Consider the following 23175-nt stretch of genomic DNA (forward strand, 5'->3'; position numbering starts at 1 on the left):
AAGCTTAGAGTGGAAGTCCAAACCTTAAGACAGAAGGAAGGTGAATCCCTCTATGAAGCTTGGGAAAGATACAAACAATTGATCAGAAAGTGTCCTTCTGACATGCTTTCTGAATAGAGCATCATAGGTATCTTCTATGATGGTCTGTCTGAACTGTCCAAGATGTCATTGGATAGCTCTGCTGGAGGATCTCTTCATCTGAAGAAGACGCCTGCAGAAGCTCAAGAACTCATTGAAATGGTTGCAAATAACCAATTCATGTACACTTCTGAAAAGAATCCTGTGAACAATGGGACGAATCAGAAAAAAGGAGTTCTTGAGATTGATACTCTGAATGCTATATTGGCTAAGAAAAAAATATTGACCCAGCAAGTCAAAATGATTTCTCAAAGTTTGTCTGGAATGCAAGCTGCACCAGGAAATACTAAGGATGCTTCATCTGAAGAAGAAGCTTATGATCCTGAGAACCCTTCAATGGAAGAGGTGAATTACATGGGAGAACCCTATGGAAACACCTATAACCTTTCATGGAGAAATCATCCAAATCTCTCATGGAAGGATCAACAGAGACCTCAACAAGGTTTCAACAACAATAATGGTGGAAGAAACAGGTTTAGCAATGGCAAGCCTTTTCCATCATCTTCTCAGCAACAGACAGAGAATTCTAAGCAGAATTCCTCTGACTTAGCAACTATAGTCTTTGATCTAATCAAAACCACTCAAAGTTTCATAACTGAAACAAGGTCCTCCATTAGAAACTTGGAGGCACAAGTGGGTCAGTTGAGCAAGAAAGTTACTGAACTCCCTCCTAGTACTCTTCCAAGCAATACAGAAGAGAATCCAAAAGGAGAGTGCAAGGCCATTAACATGACCTACATGTCCGAATTTGGAGAGGAGGAAGAGGCAGTGAGCGCCACTGAGGAAGACCTCAATGGACATCCACTGGCCTCCAATGAGTTCCCTAATGAGGAACCATGAAAATCTGAGGCTCACACTGAGACCATAGAGATTCCTTGGATTTACTTCTGCCATTCATGAGCTCTGATGAGTATTCTTCCTCTGAAGAGGATGAAGATGTCACTGAAGAGCAAGTTGCTAAATACCTTGGAGCAATCATGAAGTTAAATGACAAGTTATTTGGTAATGAGACTTGGGAGGATAAACCCCCTTTGCTCACCAAAGAACTGGATGACTTGACTAGGCAGAGGTTACCTCAAAAGAGACAGGACCCTGGGAAGTTCTCAATACCTTGTACAGTAGGCACCATGACCTTCAAGAAGGCTCTGTATGACCTAGGGTCAAGCATAAACCTTATGCTTCTCTCTGTAATGGAGAAGCTAGGGATCTTTGAGGTACAAGCTGCAAGAATCTCACTAGAGATGGCAGACAATTCAAGAAAACAAGTTTATGGACTTGTAGAGGATGTTCTGGTAAAGGTTGAAGACCATTACATCCCTGCTGATTTCATAGTCCTAGAGACTGGGAAGTGCATGGATGAATCCATCATCCTTGGCAGACCCTTCCTAGCCACAGCAAAGGCTGTGATTGATGTTGATAGAGGAGAATTGATCATTCAAGTGAATGAAGAATCCTTTGTGTTTAAGGCTCAAAGATATCCCTCTGTAACCATGGAGAGGAAGCATGAAGAGCTTCTCTCAAAACAGAGTCAAACAGAACCCCCACAGTCAAACTCTAAGTTTGGTGTTGGGAGGCCACAACCAACTTCTAAGTTTGGTGTTGAACCCCCACATTCAAACTCTAAGTTTGGTGTTGGGAGGTTCCAACATTGCTCTGAGTATCTGTGAGGCTCCATGAGAGCCCACTGTCAAGCTACTGACATTAAGGAAGCGCTTGTTGGGAGGCAACCCAATGTTATATTTATCTATTTTTCTTTTGTTATTTTATGTTTTCTACAGGTTGATGATCATGGGAAGTCACAAAATCAATTGAAAAAGCAAAAACAGCATGAAAAATAGAAAGAAAAACAGCACACCCTGGAGGAAAACTAGCTGGCGTTTAAACGCCAGTAAGGGCAGCAAATGGGCGTTTAACGCCCAGTCTGGCATAATTCTGGGCGTTTAACGCCAGAAAGGGGCACCAGACTGGCGTTAAACGCCAGGAAAGGGCAAGAAGCTGGCGTTAAACGCCAGAAATGGGCACCAGCCCGGCGTTTAACGCCAGAATTGGCATAAGGGAGCATTTTTGCTCGCCACTTGGTGCAGGGATGAATTTTCCTTGACACCTCAGGATCTGTGGACCCCACAGGATCCCCACCTACCCCACCACTCTCTCTCTTCTTCACCCATTCACCAATCACCTCAACACCTTTTCCCCAAAAACCCCTCACCTATCAAATCCCACTATTCTCCTCACCACTCACATCCATCCTTCATAAAACCTCACCTACCTCACCATTCAAATTCAAACCACTTTCCCTCCCAACCCACCCTCACATGACCGAACCCTACCCCTCTCTCCACCCCCAATATAAACCCATCTTCACTCCTTCATTTTCACACAACCAAAACACTACTTCTCCCCCTTGGCCGAACCACAAAGCCACCTCCATCTCCTCTATTTCTTCTTCTTCTACTCTCTTCTTTCTTCTTTTGCTCGAAGACGAGCAAACCTTCTAAGTTTGGTGTGGTAAAAGCATTACTTTTTATTTTTCCATAACCATTTATGGCATCTAAGGCCGGAGAAACCTCTAGAAAGAGGAAAGGGAAGGCAAAAGCTTCCACCTCCGAGTCATGGGAGATGGAGAGATTCATCTCAAGGGCGCATCAAGACCACTTCTATGAAGTTATGGCCATGAAGAAGGTGATCCCCGAGGTCCCTTTCAAACTCAAAAAGAGTGAATATTCGGAGATCCGACATGAGATCCGAAGAAGAGGTTGGGAAGTTCCTACCAACCCCATTCAACAAGTCAGAATCTTAATGGTTCAAGAGTTCTATGTCAATGCATGGATCACCAAGAACCATGATCAAAGTGTGAACCCGGACCCAAAGAATTGACTTACAATCATTCGGGGGAAATGCTTGGATTTTAGTCCGAAAAATGTAAGGTTGGCATTCAACTTGCCCATGATGCAAGGAGATGAACACCCTTACACTAGAAGGGTCAAATTTGATCAAAGGTTGGACCAAGTCCTCATAGACATTTGTGAAGAGGGCGCTCAATGGAAGAGAGATTCAAGAGGGAAGCCGGTTCAACTGAGAAGGCATGACCTCAAGCCCGTGGCTAGAGGATGGTTGGAGTTTATCCAACGCTCAATCATTCCCACTAGCAACCGGTCCGAAGTTACTATAGACCGGGCTATCATGATTCATAGCATCATGATTGGAGAGGAAGTAGAAGTTCATGAGGTTATATCCCAAGAACTTTATAAGGTGGCAGACAAGTCCTCTACCTTGGCAAGGTTAGCTTTCCCTCATCTCATTTGTCACCTCTGTTATTCAGTTGGAATTGACATAGAAGGAGACATCCTCATTGATGAAGACAAGCCCATCACTAAGAAGAGGATGGAGCAAACAAGAGATCCCACTCACCATGAAATCCCTGAGATACCTCAAGGGATGCACGTTCCTCCACAAAACTATTGGGAGCAAATCAACACCTCCCTAGGAGAATTGAGTTCCAACATGGGACAACTAAGGGTGGAGCACCAAGAACATTCCATTCTCCTCCATGAAATTAGAGAAGATCAAAGAATCATGAGAGGAGCAACAAAGACAAGGAAGAGACATTGAGGAGCTCAAGCTCTCCATAAGATCTTCAAGAGGAAGAACAAGCCGCCATCACTAAGGTGGACCCGTTCTTTAACTTCCTTGTTCTTTATTTTCCTGTTTTTTGAATTTTTATGCTTATGTTCATCATCTATGTTTGTGTCCTGTGATCATTAGTGTCTTAGTGTCTATGCCTTAAAGTTATGAATGTCCTATGAATCCATCACCTTTCTTAAATGAAAAATGTTCTTAATTGGAAAAGAGAAGAATTGCATGAATTTTGAATTTTATAACAGATTAATTATTTTGATGTGGTGGCAATACTTTGACTTCTGAATGTATGCTTGAACAGTGCATATGTCTTTTGAATTTGTTATTCATGAATGTTGGCTCTTGAAATAATGATGAAAAAGGAGACATGTTACCGAGGATCTGAAAAATCATAAAAATGATTCTTGAAGCAAGAAAAAGCAGAGAATTAAAAAAAAAAACGAAAAAAGGGGAAAAGAAAAAGAAAAAAATAAAGTTGTGATCCAAGGCAAAAAGAGTGTACTTAAGAATCCTGGACACCTCTAATTGGGGACTCTAGCAAAGCTGAGTCACAATCTGAAAAAGTTCACCCAGTTATGTGTCTGTGGCATGTATGTATCCGGTGGTAATACTGGAAGACAGAGTGCTTTCGGCCACGGCCAAGACTCATAAAGTAGCTATGTTCAAGAATCATCATACTTAACTAGGAGAATCAATAACACTATCTGGATTCTGAGTTCCTATAGAAGCCAATTGACGTTAGGATTTTTGCCAGTAAAGAATGTCATAAAAACAGTCGCGTTGTAGTATAGTCTCTAAACCGTCAAAAATCCCTTCGTACAAACATTTTGGTTTTCAGAAGTAACAAACCCCTAAATAAATTGATAACCGAGTATTTAAACCTCGGGTCATCTTCTTAAGGAATTGCAGGGAGGTATGTTCTTATTATTGGCTATGGAGATTGTAAATTGGGGGTTTTTAAAGTATGAGATAAAAAGCAACAATAGCAAATAGCAGAAGAAATAAAATAATAGCAATAAAAATAAACTCTTGGCAAGGTATTAAGAACTGGAGGTCCTATCCTAGTTATCCTTATCAATTGTAATAAGAATTGGATTTTTCTCCCACTTTGTTAACCTCTAACTATGAAGGTAAGTTAAGTGGATGAATTCCAATTTTCAATCAACAATGAGTTTGATAACTCTATGGTCACCAATTATTCAACCAAAGCCAAAAGGGAAGAAAATCTACTCGAATAAAAATAATTTGGATAAGCACCAATAACATAAATTAAAGAAAGCAATCATAAATCTGAAATACCACAATTAGCACTAATAAAGATATCAAAAGTAACATGGGCAGTTGTAGCCAAATAAAGAAGTTGAGTTAAACATAGGAATCCATAAACTAAATTGAGGAAATAAATAAAAGGGAACATTGAAAATAAATAAATACAAAGAACATTGAACCTGAGATTGAGAGTCACTCCTAAAACTAAGAGAAGTCCTAAATCCTAATCCTAAGAGAGAGGAGAGAACCTCTCTCTCTAAAAACTACATCTAAAAACATGAAAAGTGAATTATGAATGGCATGATTATGAATGGATGCATTTCCCCCACTTTATAGCCTCTAATCTGTGTTCTCTGGGTCGAAAACTGGGTTAGAAATAGCCCAGAAATCACTTCCAGCCCTTTCTGGTCCGTACAGGTCGCGGAAAAGTGACGCGACCGCGTCGTCCACGCGACCGCGCGGATTGGTTGTTGGCTAGGTCACGTGTCCGCGTGACCCACGCGTTTGCGTCACCTGGCATCGAGGCAACTATGACAAATTATATATCAAATCGAAGCCCTGGACGTTAGCTTTCCAACACAACTTGAACCGCGTCGTTTGGACCTCTGTAGCTAAAGTTATAGCCGTTTGAGTGTGGAGAGGTCAGGCTGGACAGCTTAGCAGTTTTTCCAACTTCTTGCATTCCTTCCACTTTTGCATGCTTCCTTTCCATCCTCCAAGCCATTCTTGCCCTGTAATCTATGAAATCACTTAACACACATATCAAGGCATCTAATGGTGATAAGAGAGGATTAATAATAAGCAAATATAAGTCCAAAGAAGCATGTTTTCAATCAAAGCACATAATTAGGAAGGGAAATGTAAAACATGCAAATAGTATGAATAAGTGGGTAAAGAGTTGATAAAATCCACTCAATTGAGTACAAGATAAACCGTAAAATATGGGTTTATCAACCTCCCCACACTTAAACAATAGCATGTCCTCATGCTAAGCTCAAGAGAAACTATAAAGATGAAGAGGAATGGTAAGAATGTATAAAATGCAACCTATAAATGCAACTACATGCTAAAATGTTTCTACCTACTTGGTTAAAAATAAATAAGTTCCTTAAGACAAAAATAATTCAAATTCCACTAATTCAAATCATATAAAATAAAGACAAGTAAACTTGTAAGAAGATAGCTCATGAAAGTAGGGAACATAGAATTAAGCACTGAACCCTCACAGGAAGTGTATATGCACTCTAATCTCTCAAGTGTATAGGGTTAATCACTCTACTCTTCTCTAATCATACTTTCTAAACCTTGTTCTTCATCTAACCAATCAACAATTATTTAGCATACCAATGCAAACATCATGAGGTCTTTTGTTAAGGTTGTAATGGGGCCAAGGTAGAGGTAAGGGTATATATAAGGCTAAGTGAGCTAGTAAAGTGAATCCTTGATTAGTCCAAGATCTCACCTAACACATACATACTTTATAAAATTTAAAATGCTTTACCTAGCTACCCAAATTTTTTCACTTTTTGTATTACATGCTCATGTATCAAACTTATTTTGTTGAATTTTGTCCCATGTGCATTGATTCTTTTTATTTTGCATTTTGGGGTAATATTATTTTTCTTCTCTCTTTTTTTTTGTATCCCCTTATTTAATTACTTAATATTTTTTTTCAATGCACATGGTAATTTAATTATTTTGATTTCACATGAGCATGATTTCCAAATTTTCAAATAACTTATTCAATTTAATTCCCTACTTTTTTCATATCATCCCATGTTCCCATAAAATTCCCCACACTTAAATTATACACAATATCTATCTTAAGCTAACCAAGGATTCAACTTGGGATTTTTATTTTATTTTTCTGCTTAAGGCTAGTAATATGGTTATAAAACAAGAGGGGATTCAAAAGCTCAAGGGGACTAACAAGGATGATGTAAAAGGTAGGTTAATTTTGGGATAAGTGAGCTAGAATCAAACAATGGCCTCAATCATATGCAATCATGCAAATATATTAAATATTGGACATATAGAATGGAACAAAATAAAGATTACAATCATAGAGAAGTGAACACACAAGAATAAAAATTTATGGTTAAATAATGTAACCATGTAATTAAGCTCAAATCTCACAGGTTGTGTGTTCTTTGGCTCAAAAACCATGTTTCAATTACAACTTCAAACAAATTTTTAACATAAAAATTTTCAATTTAAATTAGTGAAATTTTTCAAAAATAGGGTCTTAAAAGAAATTTATTATTTTAACCAAGCAGTAACTAAATGCAAAAATCAAATAAACATGAAATTAAATATGCAAATGCAAAAAATTAACAAAGAAAATAAAATATTGGTGTTTGAGACAGGAAAGTACTAACCCATGGAGATCGGTATCGACCTCCCCACACTTAAAGATTGCACCCTCCTCGGTGCATGCTGAGATGTGCAGGTGGACGGGTTGCTCCAACTGATGCTTTTCTCATCAAGGAATGTGCGTAGGAACTTGTTTGTCTCTCCCATGTAAACGTCTTCCGGTCTCTTCCTGGTGACCATCCTGAAAGAAAAAGGGAAGGAAAGTAACCCAAAGCAAAGATAGAAAACAAATAAAACAGGGGTTGGTTAATGCCAAAAATAAGGGTCTCAATTACATGGTAGCTACAACATGCAAGTGGGAAAATAATAGAAGGACATGGCAAATAAAGAGTGCAAAAAGTTGCAACAATAGGGAAGAGAGTGTGGGTAAGGAGAGATAATATAAATTTATGTCAATGCAAAAGTAATATAGGTATAAAAGATTGGCATTGATTTAAATAATATTACTCAATCAGAATTAAACAATTCATGAAGCACCAAGAAAATACCAGAAAAGATGTAATAGTTGAATAAGAATATTTGAACACCAATAATAACTTTTAGAAAAATAAAATATGCAATGAATGAAAGTATGAAAATAAATTAAATAAAATAAAATGAAAGTGAAAAAGAATGAGAAGTAGAAAAAGAAAGTGAGAAAGGAGAGAGAAGGAAGAAATTAGGATTAGAAAAGAGAAGATAAGAAAATTGGCACTAATCCAGATAGGTTGTGCGACGCTGGCGACGCGGTCGCGTGGGTGACGCGGTTGCGTGGTGCGCGATAAGGTTGGGTGACGCGGACACGTGGGGCACGCGATCGCGTGACTCGATTTGTGCTAGTGGCGCGAGTGCAGCCTCGCAGCCGCACAACTCTCTGTTTGAAACTTGGTATTGCCAAAATCCAAGGTGACGCGGTCGCGTGGTCGACGCGATCGCGCGGGTGGCTTATTTCCAATATGACGCGGACGCGTGGGTGACGCGTTCGCCTGACAGGGCTTGTGCTGCTAGCACGGGTCCAGCCCAATTCCAGCTCAACTTTCGGCCATACACCCTTTTTACGCCGATTTCAAGTCACGCGGCCGCGTGGGTGACGCGGTCGCGTGGGAGGCTATTTTTCCAAATGACGCGGACGCGTCGATGACGCGTTCACGTGGAGTCAATTTGTGCTAATAGCGCGCCTCCAGCTCTGCTCCTGCGAAACTCTCTGTTCATATTAATATTGTCTCCTATCTCCTTGTGACGCGGACGCGTCGCTGATGCAGTCGCGTCGCGTGCTCGCTTTTTTTTAATCTGAAGAGATGCAGAATGCAGTATTAATATGAATGTGATGCAAAACTCCAGGTTCAATATAATAAAATAAAATAAAATTCAAAAACAAATAAAACTAAATAAAAATGAAAAATGAACGATCATACCATGGTGGGTTGTCTCCCACCTAGCACTTTTAGTTAAAGTCCTTAAGTTGGACATTTGAAGAGCTTCCTGTTATGGTAGCTTGTGCTTGAACTCATCCAGGAATCTCCACCAATGTTTGTGATTCCAGTGTCCTCCGGGATCCCAAACTAGGCACAGAAGGCCTTCAAGTAAGTTAAAGCAAGTGACAAGGCCCCAAGAGTGGTGATTGGTAGAATGGATTCCGGGGCCCCAGACCTTGCCTTTGCACCCGTCTTTTGGTTGAGCAATATTGTTCCCTCCGGGTGGCAAGCAATCTGAATTCTCACAAAAGCGGTCAAACAACTTCCTAGACCCATTCAGTTGAGCTCTATACCAACCTTTACGTTTAAGCTTAAAGCTTCCAACCATGATGAACCTTGCAGGACAATTCTTACCACTGACCATCTTCCTTTTACTCTTAATGCCACAAAGAGCTCTAAGTTGACCATCCGTCTCCAGTAGCCCATATTCAAGTGGGATTAGAAAGCTATGGGATATGAATTTTACCCACTTGAATGTTGTGAAGGATGATGGCGACTTAGGGGGAGGTATCTTTAATGAAATTGCAAGCTACACTCCCTTGTGCTCTTCTCTGATAATTACCACCTATTTGCAAGCTTCTTCAATTTCAACCTCTTCCTCTTGGTAGCCCTCTTTCAATTCAATCTCCTCTTCATTGCTTTCCAAGGGCATGGGAGGTTGTGCTTCTTCTTCTTGAATGTCCATCTCTTGATCAACCTCTTCCAAGTCTTCAACTATGATATGCATTGGAGGTTGTACACCTTCCTCAGCATCAATTCCAAACGTCTTGGAAGGGGTTCTATGACTGGACTTTTCCATGGAGGTTCTGCATCTCCTAGATCTTCAACCAACTCTTCTTCTTAAACAATGACAGCTTCTTCTACTTGTTCTAGTACGAATTCATTCCCTGTCTTGTCCGCTGGGGTTTCTGGTATCTCCTTCATGCTACGCTCTTCAGTAGACTGTCCACATGGGGCTGTGGCTGATCCTTGTGTATTTAAGCGTCTAGAAGCCCATTGAATTAATACTTGCCCCAGTTGTTGAGTGGTTGCCTGAAATCGATCCATTGTTTCCTTGAGACGATCCTTTGCCTCTTGATGCACTCGATTTTCATAAGTAGGATCATAATGCTCTTGGATTGATGGATATGGAGATGGTGAATATTGAAGTGGTGGTTCTTGTGAGTAATTGGGTTGGAATTGGGGTGGTTCTATATATGGTTCATATGGCTCATAAGGTGGTTGGTATGATGGTTGAGGGTTAGGGTCATATGGAGGTGAATGGTGGAAAGGGGCTTGTGAGTATGGTGGTCTAAAGTCATGTTGAGGAGGGGGTTCATAGGCATACGGTGGTGGTTGTTGATAATCAAAAGAGTGCTCACCATAGCCATCATCTTGATATGCATCACAGAATGGTTGTTGATAGTCCATTGGAGGTGGTTGTTGCCATAAGGGTTGATCAAATCCTTGTGGCTCCTCCCATCTTTGATTGGTCCAACCATGGTGCATGTTGTCATTATAATCTCCTCTTCCTGCAACATAATTGTAACCAGACTCATAGCCAAATGGGTGAGAGTTCATAGTAGTGAGACAAAATAAAAATAAAAATCAACAAAAAGAAAATATTTTGAAAAAGATAAGATTTAAAAAAAAAGATAAATATTTATTTTTGAAAATTATTTACAATAACCAATAATAAGGCACACGTTTGCAATTCCCCGGCAACAGCGCCATTTTGACGTTAGAATTTTTGCCAGTAAAGAATGTCATAAAAACAGTCGCGTTGTAGATATAGTCTCTAAACCGTCAAAAATCCCTTCGTACAAACGTTTTGGTTGTCACAAGTAACAAACCCCTAAATAAATTGATAACCGAGTATTTAAACCTCGGGTCGTCTTCTTAAGGAATTGCAGGGAGGTATGTTCTTATTATTGGCTATGGAGATTGTAAATTGGGGGTTTTTAAAGTATGAGATAAAAAGCAACAATAGTAAATAGCAGAGGAAATAAAATAATAGCAATAAAAATAAACTCTTGGCAAGGTATTAAGAACTGGAGGTCTTATCCTAGTTATCCTTATCAATTGTAATAAGAATTGGATTTTTCTCCCACTTTGTTAACCTCTACCTATGAAGGTAAGTTAAGTGGATGAATTCCAATTTTCAATCAACAATGAGTTTGATAACTCTATGGTCACCAATTATTCAACCAAAGCCAAAAGGGAAGAAAATCTACTCGAATGAAAATAATTTGGATAAGCACCAATAACATAAATTAAAGAAAGCAATCATAAATCTGAAATACCACAATTAGCACTAATAAAGATATCAAAAGTAACATGGGCAGTTGTAGCCAAATAAAGAAGTTGAGTTAAACATAGGAATCCATAAACTAAATTGAGGAAATAAATAAAAGGGAACATTGAAAATAAATAAATACAAAGAACATTGAACCTGGGATTGAGAGTCACTCCTAAAACTAAGAGAAGTCCTAAATCCTAATCCTAAGAGAGAGGAGAGAACCTCTCTCTCTAAAAACTACATCTAAAAACATGAAAAGTGAATTATGAATGGCATGATTATGAATGGATGCATTTCCCCCACTTTATAGCCTCTAATCTGTGTTCTCTGGGCCAAAAACTGGGTCAGAAATAGCCAGAAATCACTTCCAGCGCTTTCTGGTCCGTACAGGTCGCGGAAAAGTTACGCGGCAGCGTCGTCCACGCGACCGCGCGGATTGGTTGTTGGCTAGATCACGCGTTCGCGTCGCCAGGCATCGAGGCAATTATGGCAAATTATATCAAATCGAAGCCTCGGACGTTAGCTTTCCAACGCAACTGGAACCGCGTCGTTTGGACCTCTGTAGCTAAAGTTATAGCCGTTTGAGTGCGAAGAGGTCAGGCTGGACAGCTTAGTAGTTTTTCCAACTTCTTGCATTCCTTCCACTTTTGCATGCTTCCTTTCCATCCTCCAAGCCATTCTTGCCCTGTAATCTCTGAAATCACTTAACACACATATCAAGGCATCTAATGGTGATAAGAGAGGATTAATAATAAGCAAATATAAGTCCAAAGAAGCATGTTTTCAATCAAAGCACATAATTAGGAAGGGAAATGTAAAACATGCAAATAGTATGAATAAGTGGGTAAAGAGTTGATAAAATCCACTCAATTGAGTACAAGCTACTAGTTCTCTATAAGTAGGACCTTTTGCTATTGTATTTATATCTTTTGATCACTTTAGATCCTTAGATCATCTTTGGACGTCTAGTTCTTAGATTATTGGGGGCTGGCCTCTCGGCCCTGCCTAGACCTTGTTCTTATGTATTTTCAACGGTGGAGTCTCTACACACCATAGATTAAGGTGTGGAGCTCTACTGTACCTCGAGTATTAATGCAATTACTATTGTTTTTCTATTCAATTCAGCTTATTCTTGTTCTAAGATATTCATTTGCACCCAAGAATTTGATGAATGTGATGATTATGTGACGCTCATCATCATTCTCATTTATGAACGCGTGCCTGACAACCACCTCCGTTCTACAAGCAAACAAGGCTTGAATGTTTATCTCTTGGATTCCTTAATCAGAATTTTTGTGGTATAAGCTAGAATTGATGGCGGCATTCAAGAGAATCCGGAAGGTCTAAACCTTGTCTGTGGTATTTTGAGTAGGATTCAAGGATTGAATGACTGTGACGAGCTTCAAACTCGCGATTGTGGGGTGTTAGTGACAGGCGCAAAAGAATCACTGGATTCTATTCCGACATGATCGAGAACCGACAGCTGAATAGTCGTGCTGTGACAGAGCGCGTTGAACATTTTCACTGAGAGGACGGGATTGTAGCCATTGACAACGGTGATGCCCAACATACAGCTTGCCATGAAAAGGAGTAAGAAGGATTGGATGAAGATAGTAGGAAAGTAGAGAGATGGAAGGGACATAGCATCTCCATACGCTTATCTGAAATTCTCACCAATGAGTTACATAAGTATCTCTATCTTTATTTTATGCTTTATTCATAAATCATCCATAACCATTTGAATCTTCCTGACTGAGATTTACAAGATGACCATTGCTTGCTTCATACCAATAATCTCCGTGGGATCGACCTTTACTCGTGTAAGGTTTATTACTTGGACGACCCAGTGCACTTGCTGGTTAGTTGTGCGAAGTTGTGATAAAGAGTTGAGATTGCAATTGAGCATACCATGTTGATGGCACCATTGATGATCACAATTTCGTGCACCAGATGTTCAAAGCTTAGGTGAGTGTTTCAGGGAAGAGCATCAAAGAGAAAAGAGGAGACATGATTGTTACGAGTAATGATCATAGGAGAAACATTTGAATACATCAAATGACATTATCTTAACACTTGAAGGCAAAAAAAATCAAAGCTACATCATTTTGGGGTGTGTCACGCTTACGAACATTAGCCATGTCATCAACTGAGATGACGAAAAGATGAACTCTACTAACGTGGTTATCTTTCGAGGACTATTTTGATTAATTTTATCTTTTATGGACTAAAATGGAGATCGACACTACAAGAAAAATGTCCTATCGCTATGCTTTTTTCTTGTCACGCTTTGAGGGTCAATGGTCACGCTTTTATGAGGGTGACCATTGATTAGAAATTTGACCACATTTTTTTCCACGCTTTTGCAAAGGTCAATGGCTATGCTTTTATGAAGGTAGCATTTTATTAGATAGAGATTTGGGCATGCTTTCAGAAGTAGGGATGTTTTTAAAACGTGACAAAGTTTTTTTTATCTTGGCACGTTTTTAAAGTGTCCCGATTTCCAATAACTCTATTGGAACCCCTAGAAAAGCGTGGCAGAAAGGTTCTCACTTAAAAAAAGGAATTCCCAAATTAAAATCCCAAACATGCTACACTAACTCATCAAACTCTTCTATTCTTCTCCCCTAACACTATTACACTAATGCTCTAAAAACCTTAACACTCAGACTCCGTTGCTCATCCCATACATAGACAGAGCTCATCGCTGGCGCTTGCACTCTCCCCTTTGTCGGCGCTCCCTTCGCCGTCTCCCCTAACCCTTCTTTGATATTGCTCGCACTCCCTCGTCACTCACTACTCTTTGCCACAAACCCTTCTTTGCTCACTACTCACCGCGCTGGTTAGCCAATGGAGGTCACATTTCCTTCCTCTATGCCACCAGTGTCCACCTTCCTTCCTCCATCATCTCTTCTCATATGCTCCACCGCCCTGTTGCTTGTGTGCTCCGCTTCACTCTCTGTCGTTTTTGCCTGCCCTACCCTCTCTATTGTTTATGTCATCTCTTTCCAGCCTCTTTGTTTCCATTTCTGCATCTAGAATGGAGCCTTAGGTAAATTATTTGGTCAAATTTTTCTTTAATCTAATTATTTGCTCTTGAATTTGATTTTTTGTTTTGATTTTCTTGGTTTTTCATTTTTTCTGATTTTCCTAAACTTCTCTTTTTCTTCTATTCTGATATTTGGTTTAGGGTTTTTTCTCCTAAACTTCTTGATTTTCTATTTTTGTTATGATTTTTTTAGTATTTATTCTAATTTTTTTTCTGAGAATTTGTTTCTATTTTTTCTTATGATTATTTATTATTGGTATTAGTTTTTGCTTTAGGATTTAGTTTTGTTCTGATTTTTGTACGTGTATATGTATGTTTATGTATGGTAAAATTTACAGGTCAAAATTGTTTGAGTGCAGTTACTCGAGAAGGTGAAGCTTCTTATTTGCATCTTATGTTTGAAATGCTTAGTTTGATCTTGTACAGGGTGCTGAATGTTCTTACTTGGAGTATCACATTTATGCTTTGGATTTTTATTTTTGAACTCTTTTGACCACTTCAAGGAATAATTAGCATTATTGCAGTTTTTGGATGCAGATTTCTGTTCTCTTCCTTTTGCTCAGCACAGGCAACAATATGGTCTTGTATGTTACTGTTGCACTTTCACCATTTTAACATCCTATTATTGGCGTGCATAGTTTATATAATTTCTTTTTAAATTTCACTATTATTGTTAGCAACAAATAGTTATATAAAATAATACACACACTAGTTTTAAATCATTTAACATTTTTCTTGTCCCTGTTGACTTCAATCTGAACCAAAAATCTACTAAAGTGCACTTTTTAATGAACTTGCACCCTCTGTTTAACTATCATCAATGATAAATGAACTCAGTTCTTTTTATAATTGTAGAGTTTAGACAGGATAAAGTGTAGGTTACTGGAAGGATCAAATGCCCAAGAGGTCAGAGCAATGGTTCTGGATATGCAAGTGATGCATGCACATCATGTTGTGTTTTTCTATGCTTTTTCATATCAAAAATTAATTCATAATGCTCAATTATTGAGTATTTTTGTGTTTAAGTCATATATTTGCTTTGATCTATTTGAATTAATTAATTTTGTAGAAAATAGTAGAAAAAGAAGCAAAAAGCACAAAACAAGAAAGCAACAATGAATCCAGTTACAAGGAAAGCTTCAAAAGGATTTGCAACCTTGACCACTTCATACTCCAACAAGAATAACTTGAGCTACAGAGCTCCAAATGAAGTGATTCCAGTAACATTAGAAAGTAGGAATCTAGAGCTTTCCAATCATATATTGCACTATATGGTGGACACTAAATCTGAGAGAGAAATTCACTCCGAAATGCAAAGATGAGCATAGCATCAGCCTATAGTAACCCCAGCTGACCTCTTCACTTTTCAAGGAGTATAATTCAAGCTACAGAGGTCCAAATGGTGCATTTTTAGTGGCGTTAGAAAGAAGACATCTAGATATTTCAAATGATATATAATAGTCTATGGTGCCGTTACGTTTGGGCTATGAACAAGAGCATCTTTTGACGCCATGAACACTAGTGTCAGATGGGCACTGGGAGTAAAGTTGGCAAAGCCAACGCCAAGATGAAGCCCTTGGAGTTGGGTTGGCGCTAATTTGGGCGTTGGGTTGAACGAATGCCAAGAGCACCCCTGGGAACAAATCCTGGCGCTGGAATGGGCACTGGTTTGGGCGCTGGCTTTTCCAGCGTCAACGATCCTGCCAACATGACCTTGTCCTCTTCAAATAAGTATAACTTGAGCTACAAAGGTTCCAATGATGCGCTTCTAGTTGTGTTAGAAATCTGACATTCAGAGCTTGCTAATGATGTATAATAATCTATAGTCGGCATGAAATTAGAGCACAAACAATAGGCATATTTTAAGCCCCAAAAACACTCCCTGGAGCAAGATTGGCGCTGGAAGTGGCGTTGGAATTTCCAACGCCCAAGCCACCTTGGAACTTCAAGTTGGCCCAGTCATCTCACTCAAAGTCCACTACAATTTCATGCAAGCAAGCCCATAATTGCCAACCAATCAAGACCACAAGAAGCATCTAGAAGTAGTTAATTTTCATTTGATTGTAATTTGTTTTGAATTTGTAATCTATGATAGCTTATAAATAGGCTTTAGTTTCACCACACACAAGAATTGCGGGAGGGGGTCTTTGAACTCCTCTCTTTTCATCCACACACTCTTCTTCTCTTCCATCTTCTTTCATACTAACTATTGTAAATATTATGAGTCTCTAATTCTCCACATTTGGGAGAGGAGCTCTGTTGCATTTCAATTAAATTTATGTTTATTTCTTCTTCTCTTCTTGATTCTATCTTGTACATAGAAGAGAGTTTTCATTCTCAAAGATCCAATTCAATTGGATCTATTAGAATTCTATGTGAACCTTGTAAAAGAAATCATAGTAATTCAGTTTGAAACTCTCTTCACACAATGAACTTTATCTTGACTTAGAGTTGATACGTGACATATAATCTCACTAAAATTGGGGTCTTATGAGTTGTGTGGTATGTGATTAGAAGTTGTGCTTTGTTTATCTAAGAGAGAGTTCTTGTTCTTCAAAGATTCAATTCCATCGGAAGAGGAATTGGATCTATTAGAATTCTATGTGAACCTTGGAAAAGGAATCATAGCAATTCAGTTTGGAATTCTCTTCTCACAATGAATTTGATTTTGATTCGAAGTTGATACGTGACATATAATCACTTTGAAATTGGAATCTTAGGAGTTGTGTAGCTTTGTGTTAGAAATTAAACTTCACCTCTTTTCATGAGCATTGGATCAAGGAATTGGCATTTGATCATGATTTGAGAAATTGGATAACCAAGGAATTTGAGCTCAATTACTTATGATCTGCCAGAGATTCAAACATTGCATGAACAAGAGAAGAAGTGAGAAGCATTGATTCAAGAGAGATCAACATCTCCAATCCCTAATGTCTTCTATCTTTAATTCTTAGCACTTTACATTTCCCTTACTTTATATTTCTTGCTATTTAACTTTTCGATATTTTACTTTCTTATACTTTACATTCATGTCATTTATTTTTTAGCCCTTTATTGCTTTCTTTTAATTTTATATCATTTACATTTCCTGTTACTTATCATTCAACTATGATTGTCTAACTAGAATAGTCAATCAACTATTGATTGCTTAATCCTTTAATCCTCGTGGGATCGACCTCACTTTAAGTGAGTTTTATTACTTGATATGACCCAATATACTTGCTAGTAGTTATGCGGAATAATTGAGTTCATCAATTTTCATATCAAATTTTTAGCGCCGTTGCCGGGAATTAATTATGATTAACCAACTACCAGTTGGTTGATTACCTAGATTAGACACTTTTTTCTTTTTTTATTTTAGTCATTTAATTACTTTTAACTCTTTCCCTTTTCTTGCTCGTTAAGTGTTTGTGTTATTGCCTCATGACGAACGGATTCTTGTGTGGTCTAGAATTTTACAAATAAATTCTCGTTGCAAGTATAGTATCTAAACCAACAAGAATCCCTTCGTACAAAAATTTGGTTGTCACAAGTAACAAACCCAATAAAAATAAACCGAAGTATTCAAACCTCGGGTCGTCTCTCAAGGAATTGCAGGGAAGTATGCTTATAATTGGTTATGGAAAAGTATTTTTTTTTTGGGTTTTAAGATAAGAAGCAAGAATAGTAAATGGCAAAAGGAATAAACTAATAACTAGAAAAAGCTCTTGGCAAGGTATGAGAATTGGAAGTTCTATCCTTGTTATCCTTATCAATTGTGATGAGAATTGTTCACTGCTCCTACTTAGTTAACCCTCTAATTATGAAGAGAAGTCAAGTGGACCAATCAATTTGATTCCTCAAGTCCTAGTCAACTCCTAAGGAAAGACTAGCTTTAGTGGAATCCAAATCAACCAGCAAATTTTAATTATCAATCAACAAAGGAGTTTGATAACTCAAGTGTCACCAATTACTCAACCAAAGCCAAGAGATTCAATAACAACAAATGGAGAAGTAAGCAATAATCATGAAATACCTCAAATTGTATTAATAAAAGAAATCAAATCTAACATGAGAATTCATAAACTAAAGTAATAAAATAAATAAAAGTAGAAGAGAAACTAAATTAAAGGAGCATTGAACTTGAAATTGGGAAGAAATAAGCCTAAAACTAAGAGAAATCCTAAATTCTAAGACCTAGAGAGAGGAGAGAACCTCTCTCTCTAGAAACTACATATAAAACCTAAAATTATGTGAATGAGAAGTGTATGATGAATGAATGGATTCCCCCACTTTGTAGCCTCTAATATGTGTTTTCTGGGCCAAAAACTGGGTCAAAAATAGCCCAGAAATCGTTGGGGCAATTTCTGATACGTACAGGTCGCAGCTCTGTCACGCGTACGCGTCGCTTGTTTACAGCACAATCCACGTGGTGCACGAAATTGTGATCAATACTTTTCACAACACAAATAATCCCCGGTGATGAATCCAAAAACTTGGTGTTCAATACCATGGCATAAACACAACTTCGCACAACTAACCAGCAAGTGTACTGGGTCGTCCAAGTAATAAACCTTACGCGAGTAAGGGTCGATCCCACAGAGATTGTTGGTATGAAGCAAGCTATGGTCACCTTGTAAATCTTAGTCAGGCAGACTCAAATGGGTATGGGTGATATACGAATAAAACATAAAGATAAAGATAGAGATACTTATGTAATTCATTGGTGGGAATTTTAGATAAGCGTATGAAGATGCTTGTCCCTTCCGTCTCTCTGCTTTCCTACTGTCTTCATCCAATCCTTCTTACTCCTTTCCATGGCAAGCTTATGCAAGGGTTTCACCGTTGTCAGTGGCTACCTCCCATCCTCTCAGTGGAAATGTTCAACGCACCCTGTCACAGCACGGCTATCCATCTGTCGGTTCTCAATCAGGCCGGAATAGAATCCAGTGATTCTTTTGCGTCTGTCACTAACGCCCCGCCTTCAGGAGTTTGAAGCTCGTCACAGTCATTCAATCATTGAATCCTACTCAGAATACCACAGACAAGGTTAGACCTTCCGGATTCTCTTGAATGCCGCCATCAGTTCTAGCCTATACCATGAAGACTCTGATCTCACGGAATGGCTGGCTCGGTTGTCAGGCGAGCACTCGGTTGTCAGGCGATCAACCATGCATCGTGTATCAGGAATCCAAGAGATATTCACCCAATCTAAGGTAGAACGGAGGTGGTTGTCAGGCACACGTTCATAGGTGAGAATGATGATGAGTGTCACGGATCATCACATTCATCAAGTTGAAGAACAAGTGATATCTTGGAACAAGAACAAGCGGAATTGAATAGAAGAACAATAGTAATTGCATTAATACTCGAGGTACAGCAGAGCTCCACACCTTAATCTATGGTGTGTAGAAACTCTACCGTTGAAAATACATAAGAACAAGGTCTAGGCATGGCCGAATGGCCAGCCTCCCAAAGAGGGTTCAATCATAAAAACATGATCAAAAGCTCCAAAATACAATAGTAAAAGGTCCTATATATAGAGAACTAGTAGCCTAGGGTGTACAGAGATGAGTAAATGACATAAAAATCCACTTCCGGGCCCACTTGGTGTGTGCTTGGGCTGAGCATTGAAGCATTTTCATGTAGAGACTCTTCTTGGAGTTAAACGCCAGCTTTTATGCCAGTTTAGGCGTTTAACTCCCATTCTTGTGCCAGTTTCGGCGTTTAACGCTGGGAATTCTGAGGGTGACTTTGAACGCCGGTTTGGGCCATCAAATCTTGGGCAAAGTATGGACTATCATATATTGCTGGAAAGCCCAGGATGTCCGCTTTCCAACGCCGTTGAGAGCGCGCCAATTGGGCTTCTGTAGCTCCAGAAAATCTGCTTCGAGTGCAGGGAGGTTAGAATCCAACAGCATCTGCAGTCCTTTTTAGTCTCTGAATCAGATTTTTGCTCAGGTCCCTCAATTTCAGCCAGAAAATACCTGAAATCACAGAAAAACACACAAACTCATAGTAAAGTCCAGAAAAGTGAATTTTAACTAAAAACTAATAAAAAATATACTAAAAACTAACTAGATCATACTAAAAACATACTAAAAACAATGCCAAAAAGCGTACAAATTATCCACTCATCACAACGCCAAACTTAAATTGTTGCTTGTCCTCAACCAACTGAAAATCAAACAAGATAAAAAGAAGAGAATATGCAATGAATTCCAAAAACATCTATAAAGATCAGTATTAATTAGATGAGCGGGGCTTTTAGCTTTTTGCCTCTGAACAGTTTTGGCATCTCACTCTATCCTTTGAAATTCAGAATGATTGGCTTCTTTAGGAACTTAGAATCCAGATAGTGTCATTGATTCTCCTAGTTAAGTATGATGATTCTTGAACACAGCTACTTATTGAGTCTTGGCCGTGGCCCAAAGCACTCTGTCTTCCAGTATTACCACCGGATACATACATGCCACAGACACATAATTGGGTGAACCCTTTCAGATTGTGACTCAGCTTTGCTAGAGTCCCCAACTAGAGGTGTCCAGGGTTCTTAAGCATACTCTTTTTGCCTTGGATCACAACTTTATTTCTTTCTTTTTCTTTCTTTTTCTTTCTTTTTCTCTTTCTTTTTCTTTTTTTTTTCGAAATTTTTTTTTGTATTCACTGCTTTTTTCTTGCTTCAAGAATCATTTTTATGATTTTTCAGATCCTCAGTAACATGTATCCTTTTTCATTATTCTTTCAAGAGCCAACATTCATGAACCACAAATTCAAAAGACATATGCACTGTTTAAGCATACATTCAGAAAACAAAAGTATTGCCACCACATCAAGATAATTAAACTGTTATAAAATTCAAAATTCATGCAATTCTTCTCTTTTTCAATTAAGAACATTTTTTATTTAAGAGAGGTGATGGATTCATAGGGCATTCATAACTTTAAGGCATAGACACTAAGACACTAATGATCACAAGACACAAACATAGACAAACATAAGCACTAAAATTCGAAAAACAGGAAAATAAAGAACAAGGAAATTAAAGAACGGGTCCACCTTAGTGATGGCGGCTTGTTCTTCCTCTTGAAGATCTTATGGAGTGCTTGAGCTCCTCAATGTCTCTTCCTTGTCTTTGTTGCTCCTCTCTTATGATTCTTTGATCTTCTCTAATTTCATGGAGGAGAACAGAGTGTTCTTGGTGCTCCACCCTTAGTGGTCCCATGTTGGAACTCAATTCTCCTAGGGAGGTGTTTAGTTGCTCCCAATAGTTTTGTGAAGGAAAGTGCATCCCTTGAGGCATCTCAGGGATTTGATGATGAGAGGGGTCTCTTGTTTGCTCCATCCTCTTCTTAGTGATGGACTTGTCCTCATCAATAGGGATGTCTCCCTCTATGTCAACTCCAACTGAATAACAGAGGTGACAAATGAGATGAGGAAAGGCTAACCTTGCCAAGGTAGAGGACTTGTCCGCCACCTTATAAAGTTCTTGGGATATCACCTCATGAACTTCTATTTCTTCTCCAATCATGATGCTATGAATCATGATAGCCCGGTCTATAGTAACTTCGGACCGGTTGCTAGTGGGAATGATTGAGCGTTGGATAAACTCCAACCATCCTCTAGCCACGGGTTTGAGGTCATGCCTTCTCAGTTGAACCGGCTTCCCTCTTGAATCTCTCTTCCATTGGGCGCCCTCTTCACATATGACTGTGAGGACTTGGTCCAACCTTTGATCAAAGTTGACCCTTCTAGTGTAAGGATGTTCATCTCCTTGCATCATGGGCAAGCTGAATGCCAACCTTACATTTTCCGGACTAAAATCCAAGTATTTCCCCCGAACCATAGTAAGCCAATTCTTTGGATCCGGGTTCACACTTTGGTCATGGTTCTTGGTGATCCATGCATTGGCATAGAACTCTTGAACCATTAAGATTCCGACTTGTTGAATGGGGTTGGTAAGAACTTCCCAACCTCTTCTTCGGATCTCATGTCGGATCTCCGGATATTCACTCTTTTTGAGTGAAAAAGGGACCTCGGGGATCACCTTCTTCAAGGCCACAACTTCATAGAAGTGGTCTTGATGCACCCTTGAGATGAATCTTTCCATCTCCCATGACTCGGAGGTGGAAGTTTTGCCTTCCCTTTCCTCTTTCTAGAGGTTTCTCCGGCCTTGGATGCCATAAATTGTTATGGAAAAACAAAAAGCAATGCTTTTACCACACCAAACTTAAAAGGTTTGCTCGTCCTCGAGAAAAAGAAGAAAGAAGAGAGGAGAAGAAGAAGAAATGAGGAAGAAGGGAATGGCTTTGTGTTCGGCCAAAAAGGGGGAGAAGTGGTGGTTTGGTTGTGTGAAAATGAAGGAGTGAAGATGGGTTTATATAGGAGTGGGGGGGGCTCATGGTTCGGTCATGTATGGGTGGGTTTGGGAGGGAAAGTGGTTTGAATTTGAAGGGTGAGGTAGGTGGGGTTTTATGAAGGATGGATGTGAGTGGTGAAGAGAAAGATGGGATTTGATAGGTGAAGGGTTTTTGGGGAAGAGGTGTTGAGGTGATTGGTGAATGGGTGAAAAAGAGATAGAGTGGTGGGGTAGGTGGGGATCCTGTGGGGTCCACAGATCCTGAGGTGTCAAGGAAAAGTCATCCTGCACCAAGTGGCAAGCAAAAATGCGTTTTGAGCCAATTCTGGCGTTAAACGCCGGGCTGGTGCCCATTTCTGGCGTTTAACGCCGAATGCTTGCCCTTTTCTGGCGTTTAACGCCAGTCTGGTGCCCCTTTCTGGCGTTAAACGCCCAGAATGGTGCCAGACTGGGCGTTAAACGCCCAACAGCTAGCCTTACTGGCGTTTAAACGCCAGCACGCTCTCCTCCAGGGTGTGCTATTTTTCTTTCTGTTTTTCATTCTGTTTTTGCTTTTTCAATTGATTTTGTGACTTCTCATGATCATCAACCTACAAAAGAACATAAAATAACAAAGGAAAATAGATAAAATATAACATTG

At 39.2% G+C, this 23175-nt stretch overlaps 1 non-coding gene across 1 annotated transcript; it reads right to left on the reverse strand.

Moving 5' to 3' along the window:
- LOC112713281 (small nucleolar RNA R71) lies at positions 1–108 on the reverse strand. The gene has a single exon (XR_003158259.1). It is a non-coding gene; the product is annotated as a small nucleolar RNA R71 (small nucleolar RNA).
- Positions 109–23175: the final 23067 nt, after the last annotated feature.

This window comes from Arachis hypogaea, chromosome 1 (genome assembly GCF_003086295.3).
Source record: "Arachis hypogaea cultivar Tifrunner chromosome 1, arahy.Tifrunner.gnm2.J5K5, whole genome shotgun sequence".
NCBI lineage: Eukaryota > Viridiplantae > Streptophyta > Magnoliopsida > Fabales > Fabaceae > Arachis > Arachis hypogaea.